Source organism: Geotrypetes seraphini, chromosome 1 (assembly GCF_902459505.1).
Source record: "Geotrypetes seraphini chromosome 1, aGeoSer1.1, whole genome shotgun sequence".
NCBI lineage: Eukaryota > Metazoa > Chordata > Amphibia > Gymnophiona > Dermophiidae > Geotrypetes > Geotrypetes seraphini.
Genome location: NC_047084.1, coordinates 455719803 through 455742090, shown reverse-complemented (window position 1 = coordinate 455742090; position 22288 = coordinate 455719803). Strand labels below are relative to the sequence as shown.

Sequence of the window (22288 nt, the reverse complement as noted above, 5' to 3'; positions counted from 1 at the left end):
TAAACCTTTGCAGATAGTTTTTTAAATTTTTATTTGTTTTATTATGCTAGGGAGGATAATTGGTGACAATCAAAGAATGTGCCACATATCTTTGCCTGCTAAAATGTTAATATTTGATTTTTATTAAAATTGATTTGCTAAGATGCAGTACTTCCGGTCAGATAATGTGGGCTAGATCACTGATAAATGATTTCTTTGAGTTTGTTGAGCATTTTATGCTGTTGTTTGAAACTGATATACCTGTATGTTTGTTATATAATTGTCACTTTCTATGGTCTTCAGTTCCAGCCAACCACCATCCAAATTATTTGAAGGCTTGTTTCTCTTTCTGGCTTTTATTCATCATCAGACTTTAGTTTTTTTCTTAAGTGCTTGTGCTCTATATTCTATGTTTTGTGCAAATCAATAAACTTTTCTTATACAACTTTAAAACTTTTGTACTTAGCTTTAGCTATTTCTTCATTCTTTTTTTAAACCTCAGGACCAACCAGTTTCACCCAAAGGCTTTTTCAAGAACGGGTTCCGCCTTTTGTTTTGCTCCACAGCATCCCAACGTGTGTGGATTGATGGTATGTATTACATAGACAACGTCATAAACAACACTGGGCTATTTTAATACATCTGTTATATAATTGTAATAAAGAAAGAAAGAATTTTTTAAAAAAGAACATAAGAAATGCCATACTGGGACAGACCGAAGGTCCATCAAGCCCAGTATCCTGTTTCCAATAGTGGCCAACTGAGCAGTAATGGCGCTCGTTGGTTGTGGGGGGCGATATAATGCGTTAATAGAATGGATAGTGTGCAGGACATGTTGGTGCAGTATTTTGCAGATTTTTTTCTACATGTAATGCCTGCTTTTCATATGGCTCTGGGTAACTCTAGTTAGATACAAGCATTTGTGTTAGTTAAGGCCACGCCCAATGAAAGCATACGGAAAGTTGGTACAAAAATAAAATTCTGAATATGGATTGCAGCTAAGGCCAGAGAAAAACACTACAGATCAATATTAAGGAAAAGTATAATAAGATTCTCTTTATGTATTTTGCTGGATTATGCCAGATCATGGAGGAAACCAGGTAGAGGTATAGCGGTATTAAGAACTCCATCTTGTGTTAATGACTCCATCTTGTTTTCTGTCTTTCTGTGTGTTTCTTCCTGGTGTAAAACATACTGCAGTTTTCCCGCTTAAAAAAGGCACAGGATTCTAGTTTCTTTCTGTGGACTGCCATGCCCAGGGGGAATAAGAGAAACCTCATGGCTTAAGTATTAACAGATGGTGTCTATCAATCTGCCTGCATACCTCTTCTAGACAGACCATCAACCCTGTCAGTTTCCCATCTTTGTTTCCTGCGTATAGCCTGTCGACTTCTGATATATTGTGTATATCCTCTTCTGTAAATATAGACAAAAAAATGTGTTCAGTTTGTCGGCAATGGCTTTGTCCTCTTTTAGCACTCTCTTTATTCCATGGTCATCCAACGGCCCCACCGCTTCCTTCGCAGGTCGTTTCCCTTTAATATATCGAAAGAACGGCTTGAAGTTTATCGCCTCCTTGGCTATTTTTTCCTCAGTCTCTTTTTGCCCTCTTACTGCCTTGTGGCACCTGCTTTGATGTTGTTTGTGCTTTTTCCATTTTCCGTCTGTTTTTGACCTTTTCCATTCCTTAAACTAAGTCTTCTTGTCTCTGATCACTTCCTTCACCACTATAGTGAGACACACCGGTTCCTTGTTTTTTTTCCTCTTGGATCCCTTATTGATACGCCATATATATAGATTTTATGCCTCAGTGACTGTGTCCTTAAAAAGGGACCATGCTTGCTCTAGTGTTTTTACAGTGCTTATCCTCTTCTTAATCTTTTTCCCCACCATGACTCTCATTCCTTTGTAATTTCCTTTTCGGAAGTTCAGTGCCATGGCTGACATTTTGGATCGATGTTTTGCCCCTGTATCCATAACATAACATAACTTTATTTTTCTATACTGCCTTAATCAAAAGAATTCTAGGTGGTTTCCACAAAAGAGAAACTGAACAATCAGTGAAATACAAAATAATAAGATAAGGAATATAGCCTGTTATATTTTAAAAAACATTAAAAATTTAAAATTAATGGAGTAAAATTAATTATGTTAAAGATAAAAGCACAGATTAAGAGATAAATTTATCAAATAATACTGTCTTAATTTCTTTTCTAAAAGCGCCCTAGGACAGCATGGCTCCGCTGATATAATTACCCAACCAGGACTGTTGTTTGCTTGCTTGAAAAGCAAGCTTCCTGTCTAAATAAGACCTAAGTTTGCAGCCTAAAATCTTCAGGTAAGCAAATAGGTTACAATTCCTGGTTATCCTCATGGGGTTATATAGCACGAAATGAGATAGCAGGTATGTAGGTGCCAATCCCCAAACTGACTTAAAACAGAGGCATTAGAATTTAAACATTACTCGTGCCTCCACTGGTAACCAGTAAGGATTGATATGATCGCTTTTCTTCAGTCCGAATATCAGGCGAACAGCCGTATTCTGCACTATTCTTAATTTTCTCACAACTTTCTTTGGTTGAAGCGCATTATATTGTGATCACTGCTTCCCAGCATCCCTTCTACTTCTACACCTTGTGCCAGTCCTTGTAGTCCATTTAGAATTAAGTCCAGAATTGCATTTCCTCTCGTATTTTCCTTGACAAGTTGTTCCAGGAAGCAATCACTTACAGTATCCAGGAACTTGGTCTCCCTTTCACAGCCGGAGGTGCCTAGGTTCCAGTCTATTCCCAGATAATTGACTGCGGTGCCTCCCTTTCAGTTGCATTTAATCTCGTCCGTCATCTCTCCATCAATTTCTTCAGACTGCCCTGGGGGTTGGTAGTAGATGCCGATCTTCGTTTCTGTTCCTTTTGTTCCCGGAATTTTGGCCCATAGAGACTCTACCTTATTTTTCATTTCTGGTGTGTTCTGTCTGGTAGACTCAATTTCCTCTTTGATGTATAGAGCAATACCCCCACTTTTTTGACCTACTCTGTCTCTGCAGTATAGCTTGTATCCCGTTAGCACAGTGTCCCAGGCGTTTTCCTTGTTGAACCATGTTTCCGTGATGCCGATGATGTCAAGGTTATCTTTCTGTGCCATAACTTCCAATTCCCCCATCTTATTTCTTAGGCTTCTTGCGTTCGTGTATATACACTTAAGTTTGCGGTCTGTTACTTTCTTGCATTTCCTTCCTTCTTGTGTCCCTTTCGATCCATCAGGATTTCTGTCTTCTCAATTTCTCAATTGATGTTGCTTGCAAGTAGCCTTGTTCCGTCTCCGCTGAGGTGGAGTCCATCCTTCCTGAATAGCTTGCTCTTCCCCCAGAATGTTGTCCAGTTGCACACGAAGTGGAATCCTTCTTCCTCACACCAGCGCCTCATCCACGCATTGACTGCTTGCAGCTCCGTCTGCCTCTTCTCGTTGTCCCTGGGTACTGGCAGGATCTCCAAGAATGCTACCCTCTGCATTCTGGTCTTCAGCTTCCTTCCTAGCATCCGAAATTGGTCCTTCAGTACTTCCCTGCTGTAGTGCCTGCTGCTCACATTGTTTGTCCCCACATGGATCACCACCGCCATAGCTTCCTCTTCTACGCTGTCGATGATCCTGTCGAAGCGGCTCACTATGTCTTCTACCTTGGCTCCCAGTAGGCAGGTCACCAGCCGATCCTGCCTTCCTTCCGCTATGTGGCTGTCGACTTACATAAGAACATAAACAATGCCTCTGCTGGGTCAGATCAGAGGTCCATTATGCCCAACAGTCCACTCACGCGGCGGCCCATCAGGTCCAGGACCTGTATAGTAATCCTCTATCTATACCCTTCTATCCCCTTTTCCTTCAGGAAATTTTCTAATCCCTTCTTGAACCCCAAAACCATACTCTGTCTTATCACACCCTCTGGAAGCGCATTCCAGGTGTCCACCACCCTTTGGGTGAAGAAGAACTTCCTAGCATTGGTTCTGAATTTGTCCCCTCTTAATTTTTCCGAATGCCCTCTCATTCTTGCAGTTTTCGAACGTTTGAAGAATCTGTCCCTCTCCACTTTCTCCATGCCCTTCATGATCTTGTAAGTCTCTATCATGTCCCTTCTAAGTCTCCGCTTCTCCAAGGAAAAGAGCCCCAGTTTCTTTAATCTTTCAGCATATGAAAGATTTTCCATACCTTTTATCAATCATATTGCTCTTTTCTGAACCCTCTCGAGTATCGCCATATCCTTCTTAAGGTACGGTGACCAATATTGGACGCAGTACTCCAGATGCTGGTGCACCATCGCCCGATACAACAGCAGGATAACTTTCTTTCATTCTGGTTGTAATACCTTCTTGATAGTACCCGGCATTCTATTCGCCTTCTTAGAGGCCGCTGCACACTGTGCTGATGGCTTCATTGTGTTGTCCACTATTACCCCAAGTCCTTTTCTTGGGTACTTTCACCCATTACCAGCCCTCCCATCATACAGCTGTACTTTGGGTTTCTTTTTCCTACATGCAAGACTTTACATTTCTCTACATTAAACTTCATCTGCCATCTCGTTGCCCACTCTTCTAGTTTGTTCAAGTCCCTTTGTAAATCTTCACAGTCCTCTTTAGTCCCAACTCCACTAAATAGTTTGGTGTTGTTTGCGAATTTTATTACTTCGCACTTCGTCCCTGTTTCTAAATCCATCTATATATGTCTCCTTCCACCCTATGGTTCAATTTCCGTATTAGGCGTTCATGGGGTACCTTGTCAAAGGCTTTTTGGAAATCTAAGTATACGATGTCTATGGGGTCCCCTTTGTCCATCCGTTTGTTAATTCCTTCAAAGAAGTGCAATAAGTTTGTTAGGGACGATCTTCCCTTGCAGAAGCCATGTTGGCTTGTTTTCATCAGTTTATTCCTTTCTAGATGCTCATCGATGCTGTCTTTTATCAGCGCTTCCACCATCTTCCCCGGAACCGAAGGCAAACTTACCGATCTGTAGTTCCTTGGGTCACCTCTCGATCCTTTTTTAAAGATGGGCGTAACATTAGCTATCTTCCAATCCTCCGGGATCACGCCTGTTTTTAGGGATAGATTACAAACCTGCTGTAGTAGTTCTGCTATTTCCTCCTTTAGTTCTTTCAATACCCTAGGGAGAATTCCGTCCAGGCCCAGAGATTTGTCAGTTTTTAATCTATCTGCTTGTGTACGTCTTCAAGGCTTACCTCCATGAATGTTAATTTTTCTGCTTGATCTCCTTTGAAGATTTTTTCAGGTTCCGGCATTCAGGTTGGAATGTGTCCTCTTTTGTAAATACTGATGAAAAGAACATATTTAGTCTATCCACCACTTCTTTTTTCTCCTTCACCACTCCTTTCCTATCTCCGGCATCCAGCGATCCCACCTCCTCCCTAGCCAGCTGCTTCCCTTTAACATATCTGAAGAATGGTTTGAAATTTCTTGCTTCCCTAGCTAGCCTTTCTTCATATTCTCTTTTTGCTCTTCTAACCACGAGGTGACATTCTTTTTGATGCTTCCTTTGCTTTTTCCAGTTTTCCTCGGTTTTGTCCTTTTTCCATTTCCGGAATGAATTCATCTTAACTCCTATCGCTTTCTTTACTTCTTTAGTTATTCATGCCGGGTCTTTGGTTCAGCTCTTTTTGCATCCTTTTCTAAATCTGGGGATATACAGATTTTGCGTCTCGCTCACCGTGTCCTTGAATAAAGACCAGGCTTGCTCTACAGTCTGCAATTTCTTTGAGTTGTTCCTAAGTTTCTTCCTTACCATTACTCTCATCGCTTCGTAGTTTCCTTTCTTGAAGTTAAAAGTTGTCCCCTTCGATATTCCTACTTCAACTTTGAACTTGATCATATTGTGATCGCTGTTTCCCAACGGCCCCACTACTTCCACTTCTTTTGCAGATCCTCTTAGCCCATTGAGGATTAGATCCAAAGTGGCATTCCCTCTCGTCGGTTCTCTGACAAGCTGCTCCATGAAGCAATCCTGTACAGCCTCCAGGAATCTGGACTCCCTAGCGCATTTTGAGTTTCCAAGACTCCAGTCTATCCCAGGATAGTTGAAGTCTCCCATAACAATCGTGTTACCGCTTTTGCATTTTCGCTCCATCTCGGCTTTCATTTCTTCATCGCTTCGGTTTGCCCAGGTGGACGATAGTATAGGCCCATCTTTATCTCGGGCCCATTCCTTCCTGGTATTTTAACCCATAGTGATTCCAATTTGTTGGTCGTCGCTGCTGTGTCCATTCTGGTCGAGTGTATGTTATCCTTTATGTATAGGGCTATTCCTCCTCCTTTCTGACCTGACCTGTCTTCGCGATAGAGTTTGTACCCCGGCAGTGCTATGTCCCATTCAGAGACCCCAATGATGTCTAGGTTCTCTTTTTTGGCCATGACTTCTAGTTCTCCCATTTTGTTCCTTGGGCTCCTTGCATTAGTATACATGCAATTTAAGTCCTGGTATTTTTTTGCCTTCATTTTCTTTTCCTGTACTACAATCTTCCTATCATCCTCTTCTTGATCTGTCAACTCTTGTTTTTTGCCCGTTGTGTCTTCCCAGCATTTTTCCCACTCAGTATCCTCTCGGGATACCATCTTCCGAATCGTCGACACTTGGTCGACTGTTGGCTTTCCCCTTCTCCTTAGTTTAAAGCCTGCTCTATTCCTCTCCTGACGTTGTTTGCTAGAAGTCTAGTTCCCGCCACATTCAGGTGCAGTCCATCTCTCCTGAAGAGCTTGCTCTTGCCCCAAAACGTTGTCCAGTTCCTCACGAAGTGGAACCCTTCTTCCTCACACCATCTCCTCATCCATGCATTTATTGACTTTAGCTCCATCTGCCTCTTCACATCTGCCCTCGGTACTGGTAGGATCTCTGAAAATGCTATCTTCTGAGTCCTCATCTTCAGCTTCCTTCGCAGAATCTTGAACTGTTCGATCAGTGCATTTCTAATGTAGTCTCTCCTGCTGACATTATTTGTCCCAATATGGATCATCACTGTAGTCTCTTCCGTCTCTGCTCCTTCTAGGATCTTTTCAATTTTGTTGATGATGTCTTTTGCTCTTGCTCCTGGGAGGCAGATCACTAGTCGATCCTCTCTCCCTCCTGCTATGTGGCTATCTACTTGCCTTAGGATTGAGTCTCCCACTAGGATCGCAGACTTTCCCTTCTTCAGTTTTTGCTCTGGTCGCAGGTCTATATCCTCGGTGTGCCTCGCTGCTTCTTTTTCTAGGCATCGGCAAGACCTTGCCTCCCCTTCCTGTGGGATTCCTCTGTGGGTTTCTTCTTCCTTGGAGTCAGCTTCCTCTTGTTCTCCATTCCATGTGGGTGTATCTTCGTCTTTCCTCTGATGATCATATTCTTCCACCCTCCTCTTGTAGGCCTCCTCAATGAACTCCTCGAGCTCCCTGACTTATTCATCAATGTGTCTCTCTCTCATGAAGTCTTCAGCTGTCCTGATTGAGTCTTCTGCGATGTAAAGTCCTTCCAGTTCCTGTATCCTGTCCTTCAGTTGCCTAACTTCTTTCTTTAAGCTTTTCAGCTCCTGACACCGACCGCACACATTTGACTGCCTCCCCTAGGGGAAGTAATCATACATATGACAGACTGTGCAGAACACTGGAAAGCTCATCTTCTGGATTCCCTCTGCTTCCCTCTCTCTCTCTCTCTGCTGCTGGTGTCCTCTCTCTCTCTGTCTGCTCTTAGTGTCCTCTCTCTCTCTCTGCTGATTGGGTCTTCTGCGATGCAAAGTCCTTCCAGTTCCTGTATCCTGTCCTTCAGTTGTCTAACTTCCTTCTTCAAGCTTTTTAGCTCCTGACACTGACCGCATACATATGACTGCCTCCCCAAGGGGAGGTAATCATACATATGACAGACTGTGCAGAACTCTGGAAAGCTCATCTTCTGGATTCCCTCTGCTTCCCTCTCTCTCTCTGCTGCTGGTGTCCTCTCTCTCTCTCTGCTGCTGGTGCCCTCTCTCTGCTGCTGGTGTCCTCTCTCTTATCTCTCTTGTCTGATGATGGAGTCCCCCACGACGATCGCTGTCTTCTCTATCTTCTCTTGCCTCTCTAGTCACAGGTCCATGTCCCTGGTGAATGACCATCTCTGCAGCCGTAGGTCCATGTCTTCTGTGCACTTCCATCTTCTCTCAACCTGGCGTTGGCTTGCACTGGACTTATCTTCTTGTGGGTTCCTTCCGCTGACTCTAGATCCTGCTGCTGTGTCACCCATTTCTTCCTTGTGGTTGTCCTCCAGGTTGTCCTCACTCCCTGTAGGTCAGGGGTGTCAAACTCAATCACATAAGGGGCCGAAATCCAAAATATAGGCTAAGACGCGGGCCAAATTTTTTATTAAGATGCTTAAGGGGTCCTTTTATTAAGGTACGCTAACTGATTTAGCATGCGCTAAAAGTGCACCTTAGTAAAAGGACCCCTTAGTTTTAGTAGAAGTATAGTGTTAATAACCTCTCCAACCCCACACCAGCTCTGTGATATAAACAAAATAAATAAAAAAGACTTTTCCTCTCTCTTTTAGGTCCTAGTTCACGCATGGTGTCTAACACCAGCTCTGGCAGGATACACATTTCAAATCAGACATATTGTAATCACAAAACAGAAAATAAAATTATTTTTTTACCTTTTGTTGTCTGGTCATTATTCAAATCATGTTGTGATCCCAGGCTCTGGTTGTCTTCTGTATTTTTGTATGCTTTGTTGGCAAATACATTAAAACCAATCTCAGTCAGGAGCAAATACTGGCATTTAGAAAAGAAACACCAGAGAACAGAAAGAAAAATAGTTTATGCTGTATCTGAACCCTACTGCCAGCGCTCAGGCAGAGTTCTATCCCCATGAGATGAATCACTCATTCCCTAAAAATAACCTTAACCTTACCAGCCTTTAGGATTGCCACTTTCCCTTTCCCGCTTAAATTTTCTTACCATTATTGGCATAGGGGGGACTCCGATGTGCCATCCTGAAGGCTCTCCAGGATCTGTACTTTCCCAACATCGCTGTATCCAACTAGCAAGAACTTGAGCGTGTCAGGTTGAACCACACAGGCCCCAGCCCGACCAACTTTTCCATCACTTTCCGTTGCATTCTTCCGAACAGTATAAAACAAAGACCCACCATGCGCAGATACCTGCACTGATGCTTTTCTCGCGAGACTGTAATTTCGAGATCAACCCCAGAATACAAAGCATTGTCACATTACGCTCTTTTCCTAAATGATATGAGCAAGATGTTGGCGCTTGTACCTGTCGGTGGGTCAGCTTAAGTAGAAATGTGGAATTATTTTGCGGGCCAAATTTTATTACACCGCAGGCCACAGTTTGACATGTCTGCTGTTAAGTGTATCTTGGCAATTCCACTGTTGCTGGTGATTTTCCATGGCCTCCCTATATGCCTTCTCGATGAACTTCTCTAATTCTCAGACTTCTTCCTCAATGGTTTCCCCTGTCTTGATGCTCTCTGCCTCTCTGTCCTCCTCCTCCACTGCTTGAATTGCTTCCAATTCCAGTATTCTGCCCTCCAGAAGTGTGACTTGTTTCTTCAGGCTCTCCAGATCATCGCATCGACTGCATACATAAGATCCCTTCCCAGAGGGGAGGTAGTCATACATATGAATACAATCCTATTCAACATATTCATAAGTGATATGACCCAAGGGATCAGAGGAAAAATATCATTGTTCGCCGACGACGCCAAACTGTGCAACATAGTAGGTAAAAGCACTATGCCTGACAATATGACACAGGACCTACTACTATTAGAACAATGGTCATCGACTTGGCAGCTTAACTTCAATGCTAAAAAATGCAAAGTGATGCACCTGGGTAAAAGAAATCTGTGCAGGACTTACACGTTAAATGGTGAGACCTTAGTTAGGACCACGGAAGAACGGGATTTAGGAGTAATCATTAGTGAAGACATGAAAACTGCCAATCAGGTGGAAAAGGCTTCCTCTAAGGCAAGGCAAATGATGGGTTGTATCCGTAGAGGTTTTATCAGCAGGATGCCAGAGGTCATAATGCCACTGTACAGATCCATGGTGAGACCACATTTGGAATATTGTGTTCAATTCTGGAGACCACATTACCGGAAAGATGTGCTGAGAATGGAGTCAGTTCAGCGGATGGCCACCAGGATGGTCTCGGGGCTCAAAGATCTTCCGTATGAAGTAAGGCTGAATAAATTGCAGCTGTACTCACTTGAAGAACAAAGAGAGAGAGGGGACATGATCGAGACATTTAAATATATCACGGGTCGTATCGAGGTGGAAGAGGATATCTTCCGTCTTATAGGACCTTCTTCCACCAGAGGGCATCCGCTGAAAATCAGGGGAGGGAAATTTCATGGAGACTCCAGAAAGTATTTCTTCACTGAGAGGGTGGTCGATCATTGGAATGAACTCCCACGGCAGGTGATTGAGGCCAACAGCGTGGCAGATTTCAAAAATAAATGGGACATTCATGTGGGATCTCTAATGAGGTGAGGGCAGGGGGTGGTGAGCAAAATCAAACAGAAGGGTCAATGGAGTGGGCAGACTTGATGGGCTTTGGCCCTTTTCTGCCGTCATTTTTCTATGTTTCTATGTTTCTATGGCAGACGGTGCAGAAAACTGGGTAGCTCATCTTCCTGCTTTTGTCTGCTGCTTCCATTGCTGTCTGCTTGCAGGCCTGCTGTGGTTTGTCCGCTGTGCCTACTGTGGCTTGTCCTCTGTGCCTACTGTGGCTTGTTCTCTGTGTCTGCTGTGGCTTGTCCTCTGTGCCTGCTGTGGCTTGTCCTGCTCTTCGTGCGATAACTCTTCCCTTCTTAAGGCCCTTCACAAAGGCACGCTTGCCTTCAACATGCGCCAAACGGCTGAGCACCATTGGCTCCTGTGACAAACCCAAGCCCGTTTCAGGGTTGTCCTATGACAAACCCAAGTCCAGTCCGGGTTTTGCCACAAGGATTAGGAAGAGATACAGTATACCCCGTTGTAAAAGGGCTGACCAGGTAGAAGCCTCATCTGTGGATTTGGCTGACTACTGCTCAGACCTGAAAGTGGAGTCAGATGAGGCAGAGCAGGAAAGGCTTAAACAGAAAAGCTGCACACAGGTTAGGCAGGTGCCCAAGTCTGTTAGAGGATTACTTCCTTTCCAGCAGCCTGTCCAGGCAAGGGTTAAGGCTGGATAGGTTCCTGCACTTAGGCAGATAGAACCAGCCTGTTTGGAAGGCCCCTCCCCCACCGAGGCTGAGTGGGAGTGTCCCTTCCCAGCTTAAAACGGGACAGTTGAAAACTCAGAGGGGGAAGCAGCCTGGAGGCAAACAGGAGAGTTTCAACCCCAAGGAGGCTGGAGACTGGAGACTGGCAAATGTTGGACACGGAGGAGCTAACTGCTGAACCAGGGAGTGAGGAAGGAACCCCAGGGGAACCCATGGAAATCCAGGAGACTCTGGTAGGACCGGAGGAGGTGCCCATGGACATTGATAAGCAGTAAGGAGATGTGTATTGCCTGTGTCCACAGTAATGAAGCTACCAGTTATGCCAGTGATAGTTTGAAGGGGAGTTGTATGTCTCTACCTTCTGATAATTAACTGTTAATTGCAGCTTGAAAGCTTTAATTGTGAAGCTAGCAAACGTTTTGGCATTTTTTCTCTCTGCTAGCAGCCAAGCTGAGCCAGAGCATTCTTCCTCACAGCTGTGCATAATTGATAATTTGAACGGCACAGCAGGGAGCTGTGCTGAGAGCCTGCACATTTCCAGAGCTGAGTGTACCTTTTGAATTCTGTGCTAAAGAAGAAAATACGTTTTACAGAACCACAGTATGTGATAAGCCACGTTAGGCTGTGAAAACCAGGTGACATGCTGGCCAGGTTTCTTGTTGCACAGTTTTGTTAAAGCTTTTTTCTGTTCTGGATTTTTTATACCTTGGAAATGCCACAGCTGCTGGAGCTGAAACAGCTCAGTGAAAGTTACTAAATCCCAAACTGCCCTGGTGAACAGGACTGTTTATAGATTTGCTAACAAAGTCCAGAGGCAGTGGAACTGTATGTTAAGGTGGGACACACCCAAAAACCTGGACACTGGAGTTTTTGAAAGTTTTACTCTGTTTGAACAGCTTGGGTTCTGCCTCATAGTTTTGAGGGCTTGTTTTTGAAGTCTGCTGAGCTGAAGCATATTTCTTTTGTTCAATGCAACCAGTGAACATAATAAAACCCTTTGTTTGATTACATTCTGCCTCAGTCTTTTGCATTGCATGCCCTTGCATTGCATGTTCTTAAGCTAAGCAAAGTCCTGAAGGGTCCTTCGGTAGTGAGGGACACGTCGGGCCAGAGTCTTGTGTCACGATCCCAGGGCTCGCAATGTAGCGCCAGAGCGCGAATGTGACACTCCTCCCCTTTTAAGGGGGAGCTCCGGTGGATGATGTCGGGGTGTGGGCACAGCTAACTCTCGCCGCTGCCCCTTACACTCACTCTGTCCTCTGCTTCCTTCTGTTCTTACTCCCCCTCTTCTCTCTTTCATTTTCCTGCCTTCTTCCCCTGTAATCTCATTCTCCTGCCTCCTGCTCGTCTGCCTGAGCCTTTAGTTCACCGTTGGCTCCTCCCCTTTTAAGGGGGAGCTCCGGTGGATGACGTCAGGATGTGGGCGGAGCTAACTCTCGCCACTGCCCCTTGCTCTCACTCTGTCCTCTGCTTCCTTCTGTTCTTACTTCCCCTCTTCTCTCTCTCTGTTTGCCTGCCTTCTTCCCCTGTAATCTCCTTATCCAGAAAGAAAAACTGTGTATCCTGCCAGAGCTGGTGTTAGACAGCAAGCATGAACTAGGACCTAAAAGAGAGGAAAAGTCTTTTTTATTTATTTTGAAGCCGGCGTGTGGGGTTGGAGAGGTTGTATCCCTATACTTCTACTAAGACTAATCTCCTCCTTTGCTGGCACGCAGTGTGGGTTTTGGTGCCGGCGGCAGCGATTGATCCAACACTCACAGTCCTGTAAGTGTCGGAGCTGCCACCGATGCTGAGGCCCACGTTGTGCGTCAGCAAAGGAGAGGGTATCTTAATAAAAAAAATCCAGCCCACGACTTAGCCTGTGTTTTAGATTTCGGCCCCTTATGTGATTTGAGTTTGATACCTCTGGCCTAAGGGCTTACAATGTGTCAGCAATATAATCTGTCCCAGCCAAAAGAAAGTGGGAAGGAGGATCCACAGCCTTGCTCTCTAGTGTGCGCAGTCTAGAGAGACAGGTACATGCGACAAAGGATGTCGCCGAAGCAGCAGCACCAAAGAGTTTCCGGAGGACCACAGCCACATGGTGGTCCTGCATAGCCATTAGCACCATACCACCTTCACTATGGAGAGAAATGCATTTAAACACCTGCACAACCAAAGAATCCACCCTAGGCTGACCCAAAAGCTGCTGACATTCCTGTGCCAGATAATAGAGGGAGAGGTTTGACCCAGGTCACATGGCAGGGAGAGAGAGATGGTAGACAGTGGGAAAGAAATGTTGGATATGGCAGTGGAAGGAAAGGTACAGAGATGGAAGATGGATGTGAGCATGGAGAAAGAAGAAAACGTCAAATGGGCAGGAGACCCTGGTGAGTGAGTTAAAACAGAAGACAAACAGAAACCAGAATCTGGAACCAAAATGATTTGAATAATAAAATGATCAGACAACAAAAGATAGAAAAAAATAATTTTATTTTCTATTTTGTGATTACAATATGTCAGATTTGAAATGCGTATCCTGCCAGAGCTGGTGTTAGACAGCGAGAATGAGCTAGGACCGAACAGAGAGAGGAAAAGTCTCTTTTGTTTATTTTGTTTACACCTCCACAGCTGGTGTAGGGTTGAAGAGGGCAAAGGGTGGGTGGAGAGGCAATAAAATAAACCCACCAGGATAAACACCCAATTGGGCAGGAAAATCAAATTGAAATCTGGAACGCTCTTCCGGAGGCTGTTACAGGGGAAAACACCCTCCAGGGATTCAAGACAAAGTTAGACAAGTTCCTGTTGAACCAGTACGTACACAGGTAAGACTAGACTCAATTAGGACCCTGGTCTTTGACCTAAGGGCTGCCACGGGAGTGGACTGCTGGGCACGATGGACCACAGGTCTGACCCAGCAGCGGCAATTGATCCAAGACCAGAACGTTCTTATCAGGGTGCCAGGGAAAGCTAGAAGACTACGATTGCATACCACAAAGCCAAGAGGGAAAAGTGGACGGAGCCGACTTAGTGACCAAACGCCACTCCTGCAAAGATTCAGAAATAAGGTTGGCAAAGCTGCAGACTTAAATAAGGGCAGGACCATGGGATCATCCCCCAGATCCAAAACCCCCCAAAAGATCCACAGATCCAGTATACAGTCCCTGATCTCTCACCCCTAGAAGTGCTGCACCTGCATATATGGGATCAGCAAGCTGGTCACTTGCATCAGGATCCCCCAGATCAGGGTCAGGGAATGCAAAAACAGCAGCAGGCTGAGTCAAGGGGTGGATCCATAAAATCAATGCCACTGAGAAACGCCATGGAAGTGGAGTGGAACTGCGCTGGGGAAGACCACAAAAATTTCATAAAGTCTGAACAATGTCTGGCTCCTGGAGTTAAAAGCCATCCTGAGATGACTTAATTTCATGTCTCTTAGGCTGCAGAGGGTCCACAGCCAGGTGGATGGAACTAACAGCTGTGCCAAACCTCAAAAGCAAAGAAGGCCGCTCCACTGGGCTAGCTGAGCATTTAGTCACCTGCTTCAGCAGAGGAGAGGCTAAGCTAAATGCTGCCTCTTCCTCGACTGTTGAGGAGTAGTGGCTCGTGGCCAGTAAGGGGAGATGTTTATGGGACGGTAATGGAATGGACGTCAGGATATGATAGTGCAGTATTTTGTAGAGTTTTTCTCCAAAAGGGTCTGGTTTTTCGTATGATTCTGGGTAACTCTAGTTAGATACAAGCATATGTGTTAGTTAAGGCCACGCCCAAATAGAAGCGTACGAAAAAAGGGTGAATAAAAATCTGAATATGGATGCAGTCAAAGCCAGAAAAACACACTACAGATTAATATTGAAGGACGGTATAATAATATTCTTTTTATGTACTTTGCTATTGGGCTAAATAATAGAGGAAATCGGGATGTGCATGGACTCCATTTTGTGTTCAGTTTTTTCCAAGTCTTTGTTTAGGCTTCCTAGCATCGTGGTGTTAATTGATACCAGATGTGCCTTAGGCTGGCTAGGATTAAGTATCCCAAACTAAGATATAACATGCATTAAATATGAATTAAATATGAGTGAACCAAGTTATGAATGTATGGAATGCTTGGGCCCAAGCAAGTATGAAAGTTGTGGATATGAAAGAATTGGTATTAAAAATGAAATGGAAGACACAACATCCAGAAATGGTTAACTTAAAGTCAGAGACTGCTGCTCCAGTCTCTAACACAGGAAGGCTTCTGTGTGCAGATCAATGAAATCTGAAGCTGTCAACTCAGGGGGAGGCAGTCCCTCTTTTCCTCTAAGGCTGACAAATTTTCAGCACTGTTTGTAGGGTTTAGAACATTTCAGCATCTTGCCTGACACATAGACAAATTGTCTGAAATAAGTTTTAAGAATGATAAAGGAATATTGGAAATGTTATAAAATGTTAATGTATATTCAGAAATGAATGTAAACAGAACAAAAGTAATTTTCTGAAACTTTTTTCTTTGTTTAACTTTTAAACACCTCCTTTGTTAATTTTGATTGGCTGTCAAACTGATGATGTCACACTGAGCCAAAAGTATATAATAGAGTGTTGTAAAATATTGAACTGAGCTCGTTATCAGAAGGCCAGCATTTTGGCAACTATAACGACCTCCCGCTAATGAAACACCTAACGCAATTATGCTTTATTCTTTTGGTGTCATGATTGAAAAAATAAAAACAATAATTATATTTTGGTAACAAAACCTTTGCATTTAGCGTCATTTAGCATGTTTTTTATTATTTTTCACACCTTGAGTGAAAGCTAGCAGCTTAATTGACAGCTGCAGCTTTGTGAGTGTGCGGGCATCCAATTCCCATGCTCAATTGGTGCCGTGACTCGGAGATTGCGCACTCATCGCATTCTATGCTCATTGGTGCTTCATAGAAAACTTTGGTGGACAGAGCTTTCAATGGGCTTATTAAACCAAAAGCGAGGAGTCTTGTTATAATAGAATAACATTGACTGTTTATGCGCATGAGGAAAAATAAAAATGGCGGCAATCGGAGAACAAAACCGAAAAAAAGAAAAAAAACTGAAAGTATAATAGCCGTGAATATGTAAATTAATGTATAAATATGTGAGTAGAGGGGTGTGAAGTTGTTGTAAATTCTGTATGTTAATGACAAAAAATTAGGAAAAAAAAGTAAAAGAGAAAAAAATTGTAAAAGCCCAGTGGAAAGGCAAACGTGGCTTGTAGCTTTTTAAGCTGTTGTCCACATTGTTTTTCCTCTGTGAAAATGAGAATGAAAAACCCCATGCTGAACGGCATCTTTTAAATCTGTTTTTTTTCCTTATTGAACTGAGCAGAGTCATTGTAGTTGTGGTATTTTTCTCTGCTGAGTTGTATGACGGAAGTTCCGGAGTGAGTCTGAAGAAAAAAATTATTCTTCTCTGCTGTGTGTCTATGCTAGTTTTGTCTCCGAACTAATCTTATTATTTCTTTCTGTGAAAAATGAAACAGTTAATGGCGTCTCGTTTTAATCTGGACTTGTTTGAGAAAAAAAAGTTTCAGTTCCTTTGTGTGAAAGAGCGGGCTACAAAGTGAGGAATTTCAACCCCCCCCTTCTTCCTTGCTTCTCCCTCAATGCCTTCCACAGAGCCTGTCACGTGAGCTGGAAGGTGGGCTTTTTGAAGGCTTCTCCTTTGTTCTCTATGAGGCAGAGGGGAGGAAGAGGGGGAGGGAAGAGGGAAATTCCACAGCATGGAGATTCCTTTGTCTGGAGTCTCGGGATTTTTTTTAACACAGGTATCGATCTTGAAATTCTGTTTAAATATTAGCTAGCGAATTGTGGATTTTAAAATGTAGTAGCTTGCAATTAAATTAAGAATGTGAGCATATAAGGATCCAGAGGGGCTTAGTATTCAACGTAGCTGCTCTGATTAAAATTTACCAGCCGTATGTAGGAGAGATGCATGCTGTGTTCAAACAAGGAATTTCTTTAAATAGGTCTGTTTGCATATGAAGTTTTTACTGTGATTTCTAGCTTAGCAAGAGAATGTAATTCAATTTGTTTCTGTAGGGAAAACAATAACAAAAAAAGGTTTACGTAGTTTAAATGCCGCTAATTACACTGAATTCAGTAGCTGAAGTCCAACTGGAGAGCTGTTTAAGTGATCCCTCCTGAGTTAGAACAATGGAGGTACTTTGGTAGAGTTTCAGAAGCTGTTTGTAGCCTAAGGGCTCTGTATAAGACGCATCCTAGAAAAAAAAAAAGGACGTTATGTAGCTCGAATTTTTCCCTTGTTCTTTTATTTTTTAAAGTTATCAGAGGATGTTTATAGGGAATGAAAACGAGTGGGAATTAAGGAAGTGGTTATAGAAAGATGAGAAGGAATTAGCATGTGATATTTAATGAGGTGGATTTTTGCCATAAGTGATGAATATGGACAAAAGAAAGTTTGAATAGCTAGATAGTTTAAATGTCTGGCTGTTTCAAAGCAGGAAGTTAGTATTTAGAAAGAATGTACGGAATGTGGAAAGAAAGAAAGTTTGTGAAACGTGTTAATGCCCTGATTGTAAGGGTTATTTTAAATGGGACTCAGGTAGAAGATGGGGAGAAAGGATAATTTTGGGAAAAGAAAAAGATTTATTCCAAAAAACAGATACCATGCTTAAAAGAAAGATTGTTTTTGTGAGCAAGCGAGACAGTGCATGAGAAAAAAAAATTCCCTGCTTTTGTATTTCTATCCCAGTGTTTCAAATTAGTTCTGAATATGAATTTTTGTTCCCCTGTATGGCTTATAAAGAAATTTAAAATTGTGTATTGCCCTGAATGTATGATTACATTACATTACATTAGTGATTTCTATTCCGCTTGTGCCTTGCGGTTCTAAGCTGATTACATTGGAAGATGGCTGGTCATTTCCAAGCGATGACAATACAATTCTTTACATTACTTTACCAACTTTGCATACCTAACTTTACATAACTTTTCGCACATAACTTTACGTGGAATTATTTTGCATTACTTTACATTATCTTTACAGTACTTGCATAACTTGCATTAACTGTACATAACTTATCATACATAACTTTACAAAACTTTACGTGGAATTACTTTGCATTACTTTACATTATCTTTCCAGTACTTGCATAACTTACATTACATTATTTTACATAGCATAACTTTATATTACAGAAAAGCTAGAATCTGTTTTTAAGTTGTTATATCTGACGTTTTGAGATATTTGGAGGAAACAGAGTTTCCAGATATGAATTGATTTATCATCCATTGCGACTAGATTAGATGTTGCCTGTGGAGAGGAATTGCAGGAGGTTGCGAAGGGTGAGAGGATGATGGTAGATTATATTGTTGGGATGTGTTTTTTGAATAGAATGGTTTTGATATCTTTTCGAAACGCTTTATAGTCAGTAGTTGTGATCAGCAATTTGGATATGGTGGGGTCAATTTTCGCGGCCTGTGTAGCAAATAAGTTGTCATATAGTTTTTTGCGTCTTGTGCCTTTGAGTGGGGGATAGGTGAATGGGATCTGGGTTCTCCTTACTCTGGATGAGAGGTTTCAGTTTAGGCGGCTGTTTAGGTAGAGAGGTGCTGTTCCGTTTAGTGCTTTGAATAATAGACAGTATAGTTTGAATTGGGTTCTTGCTCGTATCGGTAGCCAGTGCGAGTTGAGATAGGCATTAGTGATGTGATCATATTTTCCTAGCGAATAGATGAGTCTGAGAGCTGTATTCTGTACTGTCTGTAATTGTTTGATCATGTAAGTGGGGCATGGTAGATAGAGGCTGTTGCAATAGTCTACAAGTCCTAGCACAAGTGATTGGACTATGATCCTGTAATGTACTTTGTCAAAGAATTTTCTTATTTTCCGCAGGTTGCGCATGGTGTAGAAAGCTTTTTGGATAGTTTTGTTGGTATGAATCTGCATTGTGCAGCTCCTGTCTATCGTTACTCCCAGAATTTTGAGCGCGGGCTGTATTGGGTATTTGATTGCATTTGCCACCAATTCAGTTAAGGTTGGTTCTCTGTCTTTTTCTAGCAGAAGGAATTTGGTTTTATCCGTGTTCAATTTCAGTTTATGGTTCGTCATCCATGTTTCTACAGTTTCCAATGTTGTTTTCAGTCGTCCTGATGAATTGGGGTCTTGGATATTGAAGGGGAGAAGGATTGTTATGTCGTCTGCGTAGCTGAATGATACTATATTTAGGGTGTCTAGGGTGGTGCCCAGTGAGGATACGAAGAGGTTGAAAAGTATGGGTGATAATGGAGATCCTTGCGGTACTCCGCAGGGGTTTGACCAAGGGTCCGATATGAGATCTTTTGTCTTTACTTTATATGTTCTAGTTTTAAGGAAGCCTTGAAACCAGTTGAGTACCATGCCTGAGATCCCTATGGCGTCTAGTATCTGGAGTAGTATGGAGTAATCAACTAGGTCGAAAGCTGCTGAGAGATCTAGTTGGATGATTAGTATCCTATTTCCTTTTACTGAGGTGTTGTCGGGCTATATCCATTAGAGATACAAGCAGTGTCTCTGTGCTGTGGTTTTTTCTGAATCCTGATTGTGATGTATGTAGTATGTTGTGGTCTTCTAGGTAGTTGGAGAGGTATTGTGCTACAAGACCTTCTAGTAGTTTGACATATAATGGGATTGAAGCGATGGGTCTGTAGTTGGCTGGGTTATTGTTTGGAGCTTTGAGGTCTTTCGGTATGGGGGTGATAATAATCTCGCCTAGTTCTGATGGGAACTGACCATCTGTGAGCGTGGATTGTAACCAGTTCATGAGGTTGGCTTTGAACTTGATGGATGCGGTTGTTAGCAAGTACGATGGGCAGTTGTTCAGGTCACATGATGTTTTACTGTATTTGTTGTAGAGTCGGATCATGTCGTTCCATTGTACTTTAGGGAAGTTAGTCCACGTTCTGTCTGCTACTATGGCTTCATCTGTTGTTGGCGTTATTATAATCTCATCGAGGATGGTTAATGAATTGTTGAAGGTGGTTCTGATATTGGTGATTTTGTGCTTGAAATAGTCTGCTAATTGGTGGGCTGAAGGAAATTGGGAGTAATCAATTTTAAATACATTTTAAAATTAAACTGGGAAGACTAATACAGATAGAGGTTAATTACTGATATTTTTCTGAAAATTGAAATATATGATAAACAAAGGGCTTGCTAACATTGATAACAGTAATGAAGAATTATATTAAACTTTTATGTAAGTGGATGAATTCAGAACTGAGTTTTTGTTTAATTTTTACCAATAAGCTCTTCAGGATAGGAACCTGATAAAAAATATGGATTGAGAATAATTCTCTGATACTAGAAGAAAGTCTAATTTTGCCCTGTAGATAATGGGTCTGCATGTTTAAATTTTCCTGTGGCCATATTTGGTATCACAGGACCCTGAAAAAAGTTATTGAAACTGTGCTTTGTCTTCTAGCAAATACAGATTACAGTCTGAGCAGAATTCCAGTCAGCCATCTGCAGAAAAGTGGGGGATGGACGTTTTTCTTTGTGCTCTTGTTAATGAACACGTGCTTCCCTTGCAGACCAACAGTGCCACATTTCACCACTAGAGCTGTGGAGAACATAGAAAATTCCGAAGCTGAGTTTTCGGCGGGAATTTCAGCTTTTCTTTGTTCCAAACTAATTAGATGTGCTTATTTTCAGCTGTAACAGTGCATTGGTGTGCTTTTCCCTCGGACAAAGGAAAGAAAGAAAAAAAAAAGCAGTTCCGTAGTTGCAGAACAGACGAGCTTGAATTTTCCCTGCAAAAGCTGCAGCATGAACTTTTAAAGCCATTATTTCAGTTTCACTGAAATTAATTTAGAGACTCTGATCTTACAAGTTTCTAAAAGATTTGCAAAGACATTTTTGGACTCATAAAAAATTTGAAAAAAGACTTTATCTTAAACCACTTTACTTTAAATCACTTCATGTGAATTAGGCTTCTGAACTTTAATTATGCTTTTGCATAATTCAATAGGTTTATTATGACATTGTGTTAGCAATTGTATTTTCTTTATCATTGTCCTTATGCATCGTTTTCAGAAAATATTTTGCATATCTTGTATTTTAAATTTTATTTCATATTACTGTATTCCATATACAGTGGCAGATTCTAAACTGTCATACATTGCCACAGTATTGTTTAATTGGGTTTAACTGCTGATATCACCAGTCCTTTTAATGATTTTAATTTCAATTTGAGAAATGAGTTTTGCAACACACACAGAAAAAGAAAAATTATATCTCATATGTACTTATTGTGTGGCTCATCTGCACATGGGTGAAATTTACATATTAAGCATATATTTGGGTTTCTTAACACACTGCAGTATTTTACACCTTATTGATTTAATTCTAAGTTACTATATTAAAAAAAAACACATTTGAGTATAGGGACCAATTCTAAGTTAGGTAATACTAAGGTTTTCTTATTTTAGGGAAATCTAGGGATTTAGATATGTTTAATATATATCTAAGGTTCTATCTTTCTTCTAGCTATACTTTCTTTACATTTTCTGACCTTTTTACTTTAAAAGTACTGGAATTTCATTGATACCTCTATGAATAAAAGAACAGAAGCTGGTTTAGTCTCTGCTCTAGGGCTATTATTGCACCTAGAACAGCCTATATACCTACCACTGGAATGGTAAGTTTCCTGTATGGTATAGCTTAGGCAGCAACTTACATAAATTACTTGAATGGGTTTTATCTAGGATAGTGAATGGGATTTGCTTGCATTCTCACTAGAGAATTCAAGTATGCTTTGGGTAAGATCGTCTAGGCACCTGCCTTTGCAGGCCTAGGTAGTATATTTTTCTGGCTTTTGTACAATTAGTCCTATCTAATTGGCATTAAAAGAATATACTTGCACAGACACACACTGATCCATAAGAAGGGCCATACCCAGAGTAACCCCCCCTCAGCGCCACAGATAAGACCACGAGAGAATCTCAGATATGACTATCATTTTACGTAAACTTCACATGATATTCAAGAGGGGATTGAGGAGTAGTGGCTCGTGGCCAGTAGGGGGTGATGTTTATGGGACGGTAATGGAATGGACGTCAGGATATGATAGTGCAGTATTTTGTAGAGTTTTT

At 42.1% G+C, this 22288-nt stretch overlaps 1 protein-coding gene and 1 long non-coding RNA gene across 3 annotated transcripts in view; one reads left to right on the top strand and one right to left on the bottom strand.

Annotated features, from left to right (window-relative positions):
• The window catches only part of LOC117349026 (protein clarinet-like), a 404996-nt gene that overhangs the window by 238952 nt on the left and 143756 nt on the right, over positions 1 to 22288 (bottom strand). The gene's annotated exons all lie outside the window — the stretch shown is intronic.
• Positions 476 to 20664, top strand: LOC117349040. Its single transcript, XR_004537090.1, has 2 exons — positions 476 to 569; positions 20620 to 20664. It is a non-coding gene; the product is annotated as an uncharacterized LOC117349040 (long non-coding RNA).